Source organism: Eulemur rufifrons, chromosome 14 (genome assembly GCF_041146395.1).
Source record: "Eulemur rufifrons isolate Redbay chromosome 14, OSU_ERuf_1, whole genome shotgun sequence".
Lineage (NCBI taxonomy): Eukaryota > Metazoa > Chordata > Mammalia > Primates > Lemuridae > Eulemur > Eulemur rufifrons.
The window spans coordinates 6,266,293-6,283,745 of NC_090996.1; the positions used below are offsets into that span (position 1 = coordinate 6,266,293).

A 17,453-nucleotide genomic window follows, 5' to 3' on the forward strand; every position below is an offset into this window, starting at 1 on the left:
GCAGTAGGTTTATACAGCTTTATACTTTTTCTTTGCCTCTTCCAGACATACAGAAGACTAAAACTTAGAACTTGTCATGGACAGGTTCATAACCAAGAATTAAAGAATCTTGTGGAGTCCTGCATCTTAACTTCTATCTAATGATTACAGGCATGACTTGACAAGCAAGGAAAGAGTAGGCATCTAAAGTGACAGGAACCAGTGGCAGAATTGGAAGCTGGGTACTTTGAGGTTGTCAGCATAAAATACAAATGTTTCTTATCTTACACATTATTTTCCAGGAAAAACTAGGGACTAACCATAATTGCAACAGGTCGTGTGTATTCTAAGTGGTAACTGTATTAGTACATTTTCTGTTATTTATAACAGAATACCTGAAACTGGGAAATCTATAAGAAAAGTAATTTATCTCTTAGAGTTATGGAGGCTGAGAAGGCCAAGGTCAAGGGCCCACATCTGGTGAGGGCCTTCTTGCTGGTGGGGGCTCTCTGTGGCGTCCTGAGGCTGTGCAGGGGCTCACATGGTGAGGGGCTGCGTGTGACAACTCTGGTCTCTCTTCCTCTTCTCACAAAGCCACCTGTTCGCCTCCCATGATAACCCATCAATCTGTTAATCCTTGACTGGATTAATCCATACACCATGGCAGAGCTCTCATGATCCAGTCACCTGTTCAGGGCCCCACCTCTCAATCCTGCCACATTGGGGATTAAATGTCAGCATGGGTTTTGGAGGGGACAGACATTCAAACCATAGCCGACTCTAATTCAGTTTGGGCTATAACACGGATTGTATGTGCCACGAAGAGGGCAGGAATACAGGAAGTTCTAGTGCATGGAGGTTATGGCAGTGCAGCTCAGAAAATCCACCTCAAAGCCACAGCTGCCACCATCCTGTCTCCCCAAAGCCTCTGGTAGCAACCAGGCAAACCACAAAAATTGCAAGATCTCCTGGATTCTTAAAAGAAACGTGTAAAATTCATAGACTTATAATGTTCAAAATGACATTGCATAGCATCCTACCGTTCTTCTCATTTTTTACAGAAGAGAAATCTGAGACCTAATTAAGACAGGTTAAAGGTTATGACAATTTTGGTTTTAAATTCCCCTCCATCCTCTCTTCTAGTGAAAGTGCTAACTTGTATCTTGGGGGGACTTTACTCTGACACCCACTATCTCTCCATGAGTACCCCTTACACACAGCTTCTGTAAATAACGAAGATGCAACCTCAGTGAGAACCCTGAGCCAGCTGTGCAAACCCACATCAAGGCTAGTCTCCAAGGCCTCCCCTGCAAGCCAGCCCCAAGTGCCTCTAATGGAAGCTTCACAGCCACTGGTGCCCTCCTGCAATTCCCCTGGATACAGTCCTAGTGGGACAGCTCATGTCCCTTGACCTGGACTTCCCCAGTGGCATCCATACCACTTCCCCAACCCTGAATGGCTGCAGGTTAATCTTTCTTAGCATGCAGTCGTGGTCTCATCATGGCTCCACTTGGATGGCCTCATTCTTCCACCTCTTGGGATACCAGGTCATTCAGAAACTCCTCAGTCCTTAGAGTACATTGACTTCCACCCTCCCTGACACGCCCAGGGCAGTTTGGAATATCAGTTGGCTCTGGTTGAAACCCCTGTTTTACCTACATAGTCTGGTCTATCGTACCCACATCCCTGGGCATGGAAAGTCTACCCAGTCTTCAACACCCAGAGCAAATGCAACCCTGGCCATGAAGGGAACGTCTGATGCAAAGGTAGCCTCACTTACCGGTGACCTCCCATAAGCCATGGTTTGGCCCTCCGTTACGTAACGTCACAGATTTTGTCTTACTGCAAAAATTTTTTGTCTTGTGGCAAAATCTTTGTTGTTTTGTTTTGTTTGGCCTCTTTGCTAGATTGGAATCTTCTTGAAGCTCCACGAGAGGACAAACTAGGCAATTCCTAGGCTGATTCTGCACCAGGTACTGCCTCCTTGTCTGTTTAAACCTCACCCCGAGCTCGCTTCAGCAGGACATATACTAAAACGGGAACAACTCAGAGAAGGTTAGCATGGCCCCTGCGCAAGCACGACAAGCAAATTCATGAAGCATTCGATATTCATAAATACGTACATACATACATAAAATAAACCTCACCCCGAAGAGGCAGGGGCCATTACAAACCCTCCTTAGCTGAGCAAGACAGGATCAAGACAGACAGTGTCTTACTCTTCCTAGGATCACAGTAAATGCCTGAGGAATTAATTAAATTGTGATCCTTTCCAAGGGTTTTGAACTGTTTATTCAGATACGGCTTTTCAAAGTTTCCCCAAGAACTCAAAGATAAAAATACATGGTGTTAGATTTTTAACTGACATTCATTAACTGACGATGCTTTATTATATATCTATCCAAAGGCCTTCCTTAACCCCGTCCTCAAATATATCTATATTTTTGAAGTGGAAAGGCTCCTAAAGAGAGGTCAACCCAGTAATGATGAAATGCGGACAGAGAAGCAATTTATGGACAGTTGATTAGAAAACACTGACCTCCTCCAAGAAAAGGAAGTGAAAAGTCAAGTGGCAAATGATTGCTCTTCTCGAGCACAGGAGAACAACCCTCAGCTTGGGTGTGCTTGTGCTGGGAAGAGGACACAATGAGAATTCACCATCCTCTGGATCTTAAGGAAACAGCTGGCGTGGAAAAAGGGGAAAGTATCTTTAATTTACTCAACTCAACCACGAATAGAGCTGTCTTCTTTTTCAGAGAGTAAGAAGAGTAGAAGCTGTTGGAGGATGAGGGTGAGGGACCCAGGTGGATACAGTCTGGCTGTTGAGAGAAGGTGCCCCACTGCTCTGCCCAGGAGGAGTCCTGCACAGTTTTCATTCACGCTCACGGTACCAAATGGTACCTGGAGTTGCCGCTGGAAAGAAAAACACACTCAAAATGTAAATCCATTTTGGCAATACTTACTTTTTTCTGAGAGTATATAATTTTGAGATCTGAATAATTTAATGATAAAGGAGATTAAGAGATGTTTTTCCATCCAATTAACAAATATTAACTGAGACTACAAAAGCCGTGCGCTGGGGATGTTGCAGCGAATGTGTGATGTGAGATTAGACCTGATTTAGTGGCTACGCTGAGCTGGAAGGAAGAGAGATCTGAGTTAGGGTCTGGCCTAAGTTTGGGGGCTCATAGTGCCCTTCAGGAGCTGCACCCTACTCTTTTCTGAAAATCATTACAATTCAATTTCAAGTTTTAAGATCTTTTTATATCTCAAGGTGCCTATGACGATGTTGGTAGTGCAATTATCCTGACTGGCTTCTACGCCGTTTGCACCAGACCTCACCCTGTGCACCATCAGTTGTAGCAAGTTGTAACCCAGATGGTGCCAGCTCTCCCAGAGGAGCGCTGTCAGCCTCTCAGATGATGTTAGGATGGGATCCAAGTGCCAGCCCTTGAGCAGATAGAGGAATTATTGAAAGTGGCCAAGGCTAAGAAATTCTGGGGCAAAAGAGACCCATATCTCAGAGGCAAAATGGAGAAAACTAAGTCTGCCCTGGAGTGGAAGGGGTGGGGTGGGGCAGGGCACGTATGACAAACTGGAGGGAGGAAAGCTGGAGGTGCGACGATGTATGCCCGGAGCCCGGAATACACCGGAAATGGAGCAATGAGGGCCCAAGACAACTTCAGAGAACAGGGAAGAGTGCCAGAGGTTTTCAGCTGGAATGCACAGATGGATGGATTGATGGATTGGTTTCGGGTGATGTCATGGGGTAAGGGTCGACATATGTATGTTTGGCGTGACCTGGAGTGAAGAGGGCATGATGTCTGGAGAAAGAGCATCCAAGTGTTCCAACGGGCATGAGCTCTGATGTCACCTTGGGATTGAAAATCTATTCACATCATTCCAATGGAATCACTGCTTCATTCTGCAAAAATAAAAAAAATTAAAAATAAGTCAGTATTTAATATTGCTTTGGAGAATTCCTATTTTTTCATGTAACAAATGCTTTGCAGTTGCACTGAAGTTACACTTGGATGTACTGTATCTGCCTGCTGTGTACTAATTCACATGGGTTGTTCTTTCTAATCTCTACATCACAGCACAAATCCTTTTCATGCTCCATTTCCTGCACACTGCAGCCTCTTATTTTGTAGATAATGTTTTTTTTTTCTCCCTCTATGATTACAAATGACTGGGAAAAACATACACAAGTCTCAACCAGCTCCGTGTAATAACGTGCCTGCCACCACAATGCAGGTTGCTGTGAGCTTTTTGCTTATTCTTTTACTTCGTGTAAGATGATTACATGTCAAAGTTTTATACAATGATAGAGGCTCTTTAGAAGATCAAGGGTGGATTAAGATATGTGATATGACTTTAGAGTTCTTCATGGTGACCTGATTTTTTATTTGTCTCTACTTGTTTTCTCCCAAACCATCTGTTATTTATTTCCAATTTTATTGTGCCTAAGGTTTTTCTTAACTTTTTGTTAAAGTACAACATTGTATCAGGGTTTTCTTTTAATTCATCACAGCAGTAAATCTGGTCTCCAATACCCTTTCTTTGTCATTCCCCATCCTGAGATAGAGTCTATTATTTCCTCACCTTGAAATTGAATGGGCCTTTGTGGCAGTCTTGATGAACAAAATTCAGGGCTAGTGACGCAATATACTTTGGAGACAAGGTCATAAAAGGCAACATGGCTTTCACCTGATGCTCTATGCTCACCCTAGGAACCCAGCCACCATGCTGTGAGGAAGCCCAGGCCACATGAGGAGGCCCCATATGGATGTTCCACCAGCACTAATTCAATTCAAGTTCAGCCATCATCGGTTTCAAGATGTGAAACTAAGCAAGGTCAAATGATCCCAAGCCCTGGCCTTCCAGCTGCTCCAGCTGATGACAAATGTAGTAAAGACAACTTATCCCTGCCAAGCTCAGCCCAAATTGCATATTCATGAGAAAAATCAATGTTGTTGTTGCTTTCAGTCACCAAGTTGTGGGGTGATTTGTTACACAGCCCTGGAAAACTGGAACAAACACACACAGAGAATACACATGTTCGTAAGTATACAGGTTGAAGAATTTTCACCTGTAGAAACTGAATACAGCTGTGTAAGCAGCAACCAGATTAAAATAAAAATAGCTTTTGAGAAGCTTTATCACTCCTCCTAGTCACTACCTCCCAAGGACAACTGCTATCCTAACAGCCTATAATAATTTTGCCTATTTTAGTACAGGCCAAAGTTTTCACATGGCTGTTGTGACCCCATTAGCAATAACTTGCCCAGGACATAGGGTAAGATCCCAGGAACAAGGAACCCCCACCGCTGGGAGGGTTCCCAGTTAGAAGATGGGTGTTATGGACTGAATTGTGTGCCCCCAAAATTCATAAGTTGAAGCCCTAGCCCCTAAGGTGTCTTTATTTGGAAACAGGGCCTCATGGGAGGTAATTAAAGTTAAACGAGGTCATAGAGGTGGGGCCCTATCCAACAGGCTGATGTCCTGACAAGAAGAGGAAGAGTCACCGGCAGAGCACACATGCAGAGGAAGGTCACATGAGGACACAGCAAGAAGGAAGCCGTCTACAAGCCAGCGAGAGAGGCCTCACCAGAAACCAACCCTGCTGGCACCTTGACCTGGGACTTCCAGCATCCAGAACTGCAATAATACGAATTTCTGTTATTTAAGCCATCTACCCTGTGAGATTTTGCTGTGGCAGCCTAAGCAGCCTACTACACTAGGCAATCAAGAAAGCTGAACTCGATGACGGGAGAGTTTAGTTAAAAAGGAAGAAAACTGAGATGGAGTCTCCTAAAATCTGGAAGCTGTAGATGAAAGCGTATTTCAGAGTCGATGCTCAGTAGATATGTTTTAGATATATTCATGGTATGTGCCCAGCTCCAGCCACTTTAGGGCTGATGCCACTCACAGCCATTGGCGACAGAGAAAGCCAAAGCGTGGTCTGCCATGGTAGCTGACCACTGCCCTGGCCACCGTGGCCTGGGGAGGAGTGGCCAGCTCATCCAAATTGAGTCAAATGAATTTGTCTTCTCTTCCAGAAGAAACACAGAATCTATGGGCGGCCCAAACAGCAATAGACACCAGCATGCCATAGTCATATAATCCCATTTGTCACAGCTGACTCGATTGGGACATAGGCATGATGGCAAATAAGCCAAGAAGGCTGGGACAAAGATAGCAGGACCAGGAGGTGGGCACACAGAGAGAAGCCCACGTCGTAGCTGGAAATGGAGGGGCAGAGAGCAGAGGCGGAGACAGAGACCCGAGGGCACCTCCTGCGCTCGTGAGCCTGTACTGTGAGCCTCCCTTCCTCTTCTAATACGTCCCTTTACACTGGGCCACCTCAAGTCATGCCAAGGAAGGGTGGGCAGGCACACGGAGGTAATTCCAGACCCTCACTGCGTTGGACCTAAAATAGTAAATACACTTTCTGTTCTATTCAGAACAGATTCATGGGCAGGATTGAGGCTGAAAATTAACGACACTGACTCTCCTTCCAAGACGGCCTGGTGCAAACCAGTTGCTTCCAGTCCAACATCTCCGCCAAAATTCTTCAGCCGCCCCAGCATTAGCCCTCAGCGCTTCGTGCGTATCATTGCGCACCGTGGAAACGCTTTCAGATCGCACTTTCTCATGTGTCCTCTCCTTATCTGTTCATGGGCCTCTGCCCAGTAGATCGAGAACTTCCTGAACTCAAACACTGTGCCCCAATCAGCTGCATATTCCGTTGGGTTCAACCCCAGATACTACGCACATGAAATGCCTGATGTCTATAGAATAAATGAATAGTTGAGTAAAAAAGACCCAATTTCTCAACTTATGCGGTCACTAACTAGCTGTGTCACCTTAGGCAAATCAATAAACTCCTCTGGGCTTTGGTTTTCTGATAAAGAAAGTAAAGAAATTGGGCTATAACATCTCTTAGGTTCCTTTAAGCTTTGTCTCGATGTGCTCTATTTATATTCTGGTGGAGCTCTGAGCTACTTATAGAAGACAAACCAAAGCCCCAGGGGCAGCCACCTCAAAGTAGTACCTAAATTAGGCTGTGATCTGTCCATCTGTTTATTCCGGAGATCAGTCATCCTCCTGTTTCAGAGCAATGAGCCTGTCACCGCCTCTTTTCCTCGGAGGCCGCCTGGTGTCCCGTTTCAATCTTGTCTTGTGTAGCAGGCGGGTGTTTGATCTTCAGTTCACATTTGTTCTCACTCTTATCACTCTTGGGAGGCCGCATTACCCTCTTCTAATGCCGTCAAAGGTCTTTAATGCCTACCTTTCAACACATTGTGTGTCATCTTGTAGACACCACGGAACGTTAGCTTAGCATTGCCCAGGGACACCCCAGACCTGCTGAATGACAAATGAGCAATGAACTGAAATTTCTCCCTTTAACTGGTCTCAAAATAGAACTTCCGAATCACAAGGTTGGCTGCCCTTTGGGTTAAGGGATTCCTGAATAGAATTTCCTCATGTCCCCGTCCCAGGGTCAAGGGCAGGCAGATGCACCGGGAGAGCACTGATCTGAGAGCCAGGCACCCGCTGTAGTCTTAGTTCTGCCACTGACTAGCTTCAGTCTGTAGTACACTCCAAGACACTCAGCGTCATCTGTCTCTAGATCCTACATGCAGATTTTCTAAGTTCATCTTGAAGCGTCTGTGCCTGAACTGTGCCTAAAACGCCTAAAAGTGCCTAAAGTTTTAGGCACTCTACTTTTAGGTAGGCTCATGGAGAATCGCAGTTTGCTATTAGAAGCTCTGTACGGATAAACACGGTAAGACCCGTAGCTTCCAACTAGTGATTGTTGAAACTACAATCCCTGGGGCAGCTTCCCCAAAGTGTGCCCCCCAGAGCACTAGGTGCACACGTGGCTCCTCTAAAGTAGGACTCTGTGTCACAGTGGGTGGGTGCTGTCATGTGCTGCCTGGATCCTCCGGACTGAAGCACTCATTCCCCCAGCGGCTACCTCTCCAGAAGTCACCCGCCACTAAAGAGAGCTGCCTCACTCCAGGTCACACTCCCTTCCCAGGACAGCCTGCATCTAATGGTCCATATGAGGCGACTCTGGGAGATGGCAGTGGTCACAATAAAGACCAAGCTACCTCCTAGGACAACTCTAAATGCCATCCCTCCTTCAGAGCACCATGTAGGATGGGCCAAGTTCAGCCTCTCCATTGACCCAGTCTTGCTTCTGTTAACAGGCGTCGATCCCAATAAGCTTCCTGCATGCACATCCCACATCCTCAGATCTGCTTCTAGGGAAACCTGATCTGTTATTTGTGGCCAAATAAATTTGGGACACACCACCGGATACATCTCCCTAACATATATTCGTATGTCAGGAGGATGTAGAGTCTAAAAGCACATGAACCCTGGCAACGGATGGAACTGGGTTTGAATCTAGTTTATGACACATATTAGCAAGTTCCTCCATGTCTCCGATTCTCAGTTTTCTCATCTGCAAACTCCAGGTATTCACAGCACACACCTCCCAGAGCCGGAAGCTCCCGTGCGCTCAGTGATATAAAGTCCTCAGTGAAGCACGTGGCCCTGAGATATTATCAGCTTCGAGAACTTCAGCAAAGGAATCAGCTGGACTTTGTTTAAACAGGTATGTTCTAAGCTATCGATATCCCCATGGGACTTACCGAGGTCCCCTCTATGCAGAGTAAACTAGGGGGCTGGACTTAGAGACTCTCTTCTTTCACTCAGCCTCGGGAAAAGGAATGTTGATGACATAGGTCAGGGGCCCTCACCTGAGCATTGGGATCAAGCCTGGGAAAGTTTGGAAACAGAAGCGGAGACTGAGATTGGGAGCAGTGGTTACATCCCACTTATATTATCCTGCAGGCTCTTAGGTGGCATTTAAAAATCAGTGAGAGGTGGTCACAATGACCAGAAATAGTCCCTAGAGACCAAGGTATAAAACATTACACAATATTTGGGACAATCTCATCCCCCCAAAATATTCCCCACCCAAAACTCTATACAATCATATTCCCATCAGTTTGCATTGATGGGAGAAGAATCAAAGAGGCCAATAGACTGATTTTAGTCAAGCCTCAAGCGAGGAGGGTAGGAGGAAGCCTCCGACCCCACCAGGACACCCTACCTCCTAGTGGGGACAGAGGCTTCCTTGTACACCCCACAGAGTCCCCGGCCAAGGCATTAGGGCCATGGCCAAGAGCATCCTGTGCGTGTCGCCCTTGAAAACCTGAGGAAGCCGAGGGTTTGAACTCTCACCATTGCCATGTCTCTTTTTCTTGGAGAAAAGCCTATTGTTTGAGCCACGATTCCCAAACTCCTCATGCTATTTATCCAAAATTGATCATGCACTCATAAGGGCTTTCTGCAGAAAGAGAAGGCACCACTTTCATCCGATCTTCAGAATGATCCCCCAGCGCTGACAAGTACTACATTGTATAGAAATAAAAAACAAATCAGTCTGTGAATTACCTGCTGATGTGATCTTCCTTGCCCACATTCAAACCCAAACCTTTATATTTTTTTTCCTTTTTTTCTTTTTACTTTCAAGACTGGCAGAATCCCAGCGCAGCTTCTCTCCACACCCTGATATTTTGAAATATCTGGTTCCCGCATCTCCTTCTTCATGCACCTCCCGCCTGCTCCCAGCACCTCTGTGCCCGGCAACAGGGCTGCGCTTGTCAATAGTGGCACTTAGGGTTCAGAGTGATGATCTCTGCCCTCCGCTCCCATCTGTTATTTCCGTATGCCTGACGTCTTCATCCGCTTTGCAGCGAATAACAAGACCTTCCTTCACAGACAATCCTTCTCCCCCTAAACACTTAATGTGAAAGTGTTCGGGCTGCTCTTTATGGCGCCCCAGAAGCATCATGACCGAAGCTATCATTCCAACTCTTTGTAATCATCAAAGCTCAATTTTCCGGCCGAGGCTGATTTCTGGCAGGCCTGCGGTCAGGACTGTATATTCAGGGCACTCACTGTGGTCTTCTCCTTTAGACGCCGGGTCAAGTTGGAACAGTTGATTTCTCTCATTTGCAATGTCCCCTCCACCATCCCACGTAGCGTATCATCCTCACGTGAGCTCAGGGCTGCCCTTCCCAGAGATCCCAAAGCACCTCCGGCTCCCAGAGAGTAGGTGGGAGCTGGTAGGTGGCATCCCGGGGACACCAGGCCTCTGTCCAGTTGAGCTCTGAATTTGCACAGCCTTAAGACCTGTGGGCACCCACCAGCAATGCAAACCCAGGGAGGCAGGGAAGGAACTCAAGACCGAGCCACCGGAAACAGGAGAAATTAGCCTCAACTGTTGGCTTGGATTCTGCAAGTTGATGGGGCAAGACTGGAATCTAGAGGGAGTGACCAACACCCCACTCATTGTCGTGATCATGATATCTGACGTTACTAAGCACTTCTCTATGTCAGATACCTTTGAAGTACTCTGCATGCATGAAGTCATTTTATCCCCATAACAATCCCATGAGGTAGATACTACTATTATCATTTGCCCATTTTCCAGATGAGTAAACTGAGGCATAGAGATGAATTGAAATATGATTCAGCTGGTGTCTAGGTCCAAGGGGCACTGACCCAGTGAGTTAAGGCTGGCAGAGGACCTTTAAGTTGCAAGGATCAGGATTCCAGATTTGAAGCTGGCTGCTGGGCAGTGGTTGGGGATAAAGACGTAAAACTCTGGGATGAATGGAGAGAAAAGATGGAGACAATGGTTTGGGCTTTGAGCAAACAGATTGGAGCCAGGACTAATTTCTGAGAGGGCACCAGGGAGGTCAGGCCTGGCCAAGGAGGTGGAGCAGCTCACTGCCCTGCCAGCTCTGTCTGGTGCTTTGCGGAGGCCAATTAGTCCCACGGGCCCATTGTGTATTCGGTTCTAGGCCTGGGCCTTACCCGGTTGACCTCTAATTCCCTTAGCATCTGAGGGTTTCAGGTGGGTCCTATTCCAAAATAAATATGCTTCTTAACAGAGCGTCCTTGGATATCGAGAACTCTCAAGGGTCCAAGGAATGGCGCTTTAGTAGTGACATTTCAGGCAGGGCACCGGGCACCTTTGTGAGGAAATGCTCCAAAGGACAGGCCTGCCTTCCTGGGTGGGGTCTGCCTTGAATGTTCTGAGAAAGACGAAGTGTCCACTTACGGCCTTGCTGACACATGGTGGGAAGTGGGGTCATTACCGAGGAGAAAGGCCACCGTGGCGCCGCAGCACGTAGCAGCGCAGGGAGGAAATCAGTCCGCTATTCAGTCAGTGCACAAACATTCCAGAGCCTCTGTCACATCCTGTGGTGTCACTTGTGTCTCCTCTGATTCTCACAGTGACTGACTGCAAAGCCACTTCATCAAGAAGGGCCTGTGGCTTGTTGTCAAGGCCAGCAAGGAAGGGGGACTGGAGGAGTTGATCTCCCCCCTGTGCTCAGGCTTGGGAGCATCAGGAGATAAACGTGGAGGTCCCCAGGCTCCTGCTTAATGCTGTAGCCTCCCTGTCACTCAGGGTCCCCTAGGGAAGGCAATGGCCCTTCCAGCTTGCCCTCACTCAGGAGTCATTCTTACTACTCTGCTGCCCTTCGGAAACCTGGGAACAGACAATACGACATCTTATACCCGAATTAGAGGAGGAAACGTTCACCGAATTTCTATAGATAATGCCTGTGCTGGTTTTAAAATGTGCCTACAAAGTCTTGGATATTTCTGCCATCAAAAGGGATATCCCCAACTGGGATATTCCCCCAGTTTCCCTCCCCTCGAATAATAGTGTGTATGTCCAACAAATAAAATTCAGCAGAGGTCACTCTGTGTGCCCAGGCCAGATTTGAAAAGGCGACACAGTTTCTACCTGGCTTTCTCTCTTTCAAGGGCAAATGTATCCTTGAAGCCATGTGTAGAGGCCCCAGTCTAGGTGTTCAGCACACAGCCCAGGTACGGTCTAACAGCCGTCATCAGCCACTGGCCGGCGAGTGAGGGAGCCTTCAGACCACTCTAGATCCCAACCTTCCAGCCACCAGGGGGGACGCCAAGTGGAGCAGAAATGAGCTGTCCCTGCCAAGCCCCGAACACGTAATAGACATACGAGCAAAATAAATGCTTATTTCAACCACTAAGTTTTGGGCTAGTCGATTATGTAGCAGTAGATAACTAGAAAAAAATATTCCATTTCTGCCTTGTACCATGTTTCCATATAAGCTCCAACCCATGATAAAGAGAGATATTAGCAAATGAAGAAGAATATGGTGTCAGGGAAGCCTCTGAGGTTTCTCTTCAAGAATCTCACCCCGCATTCTGATCTTGGGTTTTTTAGGCACCTTATAATCCATAGCACAACTACCAAGCTCTAAACAACCACACCACTTTAAAACTGCGTGTGTCCACCTCTTAATGAATGGCATCTGCACGTCCAAACCCAATGAGCATCTAAGTCACACAGATCATGCTTATCAAATAGGGAAAAGGGCCACTTCTTTACTAATTATAAGGTACTGGGAAATGTAAAAGCAAGTAAACAGGCAGCATTCTTACAAATCGAGGGTATCCTCTCTTCAAATTAGGAGAAAACGGGTTAGTACACTCTAGCAAAAAGACTTCTGTTTAACTTAGCCTCAGAGAAAGTAGGATTCATTACGAAGGTAGAAGAGGAGGAGAAAGGAAGGGCCCAGCCAGGGCAGCCTTTTGCATCCTCTGCTTCTTAATTAACAATCGCAGTCAACCCTGTTCCATCGGACTGCGAGATGGATTTATTTGCCTGTGTCTGCCTCACGGTTGTTCTCATTCTAAACCTTCTCAGACTGTCAGTTTACAGCCAAGAAAGAAGGAAGAGGAAGTCGGGAGTTCTGGAAATTCAAAAGCCTTCAGTGGATACCTGAAAGAAAGTTTTAAGACACTGATGCCTTCTTGGTGTTGTTTAGACGCCTTGCCAACGAGCTGTCTCCTCCTCTTGGGTTTCAGCCTGTTACTGCTCAGTGTGGAAAACAGGAGGCCCCCACAGTGTGAGCTCTCGGGGCTGGGTTCACCAGCCGCACCTCCCCTCCCACTAGTGATTCTTCCATGACCCCCCTTCCCCTTCTCTGAACCCTGAAAGCTTCCCCCTTGACCCTTTTTGGAGTAATTAGCACATTGTTCTCAAGCTTGTGTTGGCCAGAACGTGCTCTCCTCCAGGTGGAGGTGATAATGTCCTATTCATCTCTTGTCTCCAGCATCTAGCACGGACCCCAGTCCTGAGTAGACAGGAAGTTAAACTTTGTGGAAAAAAAAAAAACGGAATGGATGAATGTAAATCAAACTTCAAACCATGTACAGAGATAAGAACAGGATGGTTCTAGTATGATCTTTGAGTCTCACAGAAATGGTATTTAATCGGAAGTTCGGCTTGGGGTTTGAATTGAGTCGGGACGTAGTTTGGTAAGGAACTTTCAGAGAGGAAGAAGGAAGAGATTAGAATAACTGGGATTAAATTATTCTATACTGTTACATTAAATACACTTTTCCAAAGCAAAGGGAAGTTTAAAGAGTAGATTCATACTGGATCCCGAAGCCCAAAGATTTTGAGACGGTTCAGAATGAGCACAACAGTGAAACACACCCAGGCCGACACAGCATAGATAGGATGCCGGTGACAAATTAATTGGAACAGAGCTACATGCCTGGGCATATTTCTGTGTTTACGCATTTCTGGAATTCAAGGAGGTGACTGACAAGGAGGCTTTTCTTGACCAAGCTCCGGTAAGTTTCCTCTGAGTCCTCTTCTCATCCTTGGCCAGACCAATTCAGCAAGAACCCCACTAAGCCAGGTTAGCAAGAATCCTCTGTTCTTGCTACCTAATCAAGCTCCTCTAGGTCTCTTTTCATCTGCTGACTCCCTTACCCTGCCCCTCGTCTGTAAATCTCCAGCTGCCCCTGTTATATTCAGAGTTGAGCTCAATCTCTCGTGTCTATTCCAACCGTCTTACTCCTAGTGCGATAGTCCTGAATAGTCTTCCTGGCCTCTCTGAGTCTGTCTAGTACAATTTCAGCTTGACACAAGCCAGATGTTAGGCAGAACAGTGGTCAGGAAGTCATATGTCTTTGACATCAGCATAGGCTCCTCCAACTACTCACCAGCGCAAGAAAGTGCCTGGCTTTCGATGGCACTGGCTGGTCGAGCTTCAGCTGCAGGACGGCATCTCAGCGAAGAGCCAAGAAGACCCACAGACAGGGACCTGTTCCCTCCTCTTTCCATTACCACCTATTTGGCTTTGGATGTGTTGCTTAACCTCTCTGAGCCTCTGTTTTCTCACCTGTAAACTAGAGACAACGATAGTTAACCAACTCCATGAACAAACTTCAGTGACCTCTACATGTTTTTGAATAATCCTCTCCCTTAACTAACTACTGGATTCTTTTGAATGGTTTCCCAGAAATGATAGATTTTCTGCAAGCCAAAGGTGTTGAGATTCTGAAGTTCCCTGGGCAGACTTCCTGAGGCCAATACTCACCATCCCCACCACCTGCCCCCATGCCCGTAGTAGCCCCTTGTTAGTTACACCACTACCTGCCCCAAGGCACGTGGCCCCTCCTTTAAAAGCCCATGATCTCAATCTCAGGGAGACTGATTTGAGGCAGCTTCTCCTGACAAGATGTCTTTCACATTAAATTAAATTCCTTTCTTCCTTGGCAGTCCTCATTGTCTCAATAATTGGATCTTTATGCCATGAGCAACTGGACCTAGGCCAAAACCCCTTTGTGATTTCAATAACAATAGTACCTACCTCCATAGAGCTTTTATGAGGATAAAATGAGTTAATATTTGCAAATGGCTTAGAACATTGTCCTGCACAGATCAGAGCTATATTTTTAATTGGTCATTTCTTAGCACTGGTTATCCCCAAAATGTGGGATGAGAAATGTGGAAAGGGGCAGACTGTAGTCCTCCCTGTTCTTTCATTGTTATAATGAGCATGTATGACTTTATAATTAGGAAGGGGGGGGAGAAAGAAAAGAGGGAAGGAAGGAAGGAAGGAGGGAAGGCGAGAAGGGGGAGGAAGGGAAGGAAGGAAGGAAGGAAGGGAGGGAGGGAAGGAGGGAGGGATGGAGGGAGGGAAGGAAGGAGGGGAGGGAAGGAAGGAGGGAAGGGAAAGAAGCCAAACTGAACCTCAATCTCTGCACTGAGGCCCTAAGCTGCTCCAGAGAGACACATCACTTTCCACTTGCCCTTTTGACCAGAGAGGAAGTCAGTTCTATCCGAATGGATGTTCCAGCCCTTAAGTGAATTTGGTGAGTGTCTGAATGATGGTCCGTGGCCTTACTTCCTCATAAATCAAGGCCAGGGAATAATTTTAGCAGTGCATAAACAGAAAATATGAAAATTAATGCTTGCAGGAAGTTTATTTAATTTTGCCGTGAACCGATTTCCGTGACATTTATGCCGTTTGTTTTGTGCAGTTGTATGTGGGCTCCCCATCCCCCCACCCCCCGCTCCTTCTTTTTATTTTGTTTTCTGTTTTCTTTTTCCTATTGGCTCAGTTTCAGAGAGGCTAGTTATCTGCACATTCATCTCTAAAAAATGACCTTCCTTTCTTGAAATGCATGTCCTTCTGTTTGTAATAAAAGGTCATAAACTTGCCGGGCCCATCGAAACCATCGCTATGGCAATACACTACAGGAGCGTGATTATTAACCTCTGGATAAACAGGCAGGCAGGGAAGATGGATGGAGAGGGAGAAGGCTTGTGTTTATACACATTTATCTTTGGTAATTAGCCATCTGGGGGAAACCGCAAATACAGGCAACAGAAATTGATTTATCTTCAAATAATAAGTTTTGCTTTACAACAAGGTCTAAAAGTGGATCTTCTCAAGTGCTAATTTTGCATGTCACTTGCATGCTTTAAGGATGAAAGTAGTAATTACCAGGCCTTTCATATGCAAAAGTAAGGTGCTGCAGAGGAGCTGCTGGCTTCATCCACAAGAAAAAAGATGTGTCTCCCAGAGGCCCTGCTAGGTCCTAAAGGCTTGTCACTGGAGGGCCGCATCTCCCTGGAGGTCCCAGGCCCTTCATAAGGGATCAGCTGCAGACAGGTGCAGCCTGGACTGGGGAGTCACTGGCTCCGTGAAGGCTCCTGTAGGCTTGAGCTCACCTTTCTCCACTGGTGCTAAGTTTCAAGGCCAAGAGAGGAGCTACCTATACCCTTGACAGCACAACTGCATTAAAACCCAGAGGCAGGGCTCTTTACTACCAAGGCAGGGACGGAGGGATCCAGGAACTGCGTGTCTCATTCCCAACACTGGCTCAATACCTACGGGGCTAATAATTACATTTGCAAGCTGGCCAAAGGCTCTTCTGCTCCATAGGAAACCGCCCAAACCAAGAGGGAATTGTTCGGGTAATTCCACTCCTCCTTTATAGTTAACCCTCAGGGAAGCGCCTGCTTTTAACGAGCTGTGGTTCAAAACCATCCATCCAGGCTCACACATGGCACACTCCGAATGCATTCAAAGACAAAGGGAAACAGAGAGAGACGCTGGAGAGGCCCCGTCGACATCCATCTGCCGCAGCGGAGTGTTCTCCCATTAAACCCTTCTCATAAACCACGCTGGATCCCGCAGTCTGTTGCCAAATGTTGTTTGAACTGCTTTTATTAATAACAAATTGGAATTAGTTGCTGTCTGAAATGTGCCCTGCGTGTTCCCACCTGTGAACGCCCTTGGCGGAGGATGGAGCCGCCCTAGACCCAACACCTGTGTGCAGGCTGAGCGTGGTGCAAAACCCAGCCCCGAACAACCCAGCCCTGAACAGCCCAGCCCCGGACGCCTTTGGTGACCACGGTGGAGCTGCCCCAAGGGGGCGCCCAGCTAACGCTGTGCCAGCTGTGAGAGGGTGGGCTCCACACCTGGGTGCCAGGTGCAGACCCCACAGCTGCCAGGTTTTGGGAGTGTGACCTTGAGCAAGTTAGTTATCCTCGCTGGTCCTTGTTTTGCTAATGTAAAATGGAGGCGTTAATGTTAATAGTTCCTATCGCATAGGACTGTTGCAGGTGTAGATTCTGGGCAGGGCTGTTCCGCTAGGTCCTAGCACCGGCCCATTGAGCTCCGCAATGTACTCACTGTGTGATCTGAAAAAAGATCCTTTTTCTGAACTTCAGTTATGAAAATAATATGATTTTAAGAGGAGATAAATAAAATACTTAGCTAAAGCTCTCAGCCAGTGCCTTGCACCTATGAGGGAATAAATAAACGACAGCTTTTTACATTTTTTGGTTGGCCTATGTTCTTATGACTCTGTGGGTGCATTCTCACCAGAGCTAGACTCATAGCTCCCAGTCTATAAATGAACGCCTTCCTAAGGCCACTCCGTCTTATTAGCTGCAACATATCTTGACCTAGGTGAGCAGAACCAGGTTAGAACAGAGACTAATCAGGCCCCTGCGCTCCAGCCCTAATCCATTCTCCCCTTCTTCTTTGAGTAGCAGAAACATTGAAACATTGAGTTCCAGCAGG

General features: G+C 46.8%; 1 non-coding gene across 1 annotated transcript; it reads left to right on the forward strand.

The window, feature by feature from the left end:
• Positions 1-1,987: 1,987 nt before the first annotated feature.
• On the forward strand, positions 1,988-2,092 carry LOC138394920 (U6 spliceosomal RNA). Its single transcript, XR_011235437.1, has one exon. It is a non-coding gene; the product is annotated as a U6 spliceosomal RNA (small nuclear RNA).
• The last annotated feature ends 15,361 nt before the right edge of the window (positions 2,093-17,453 follow it).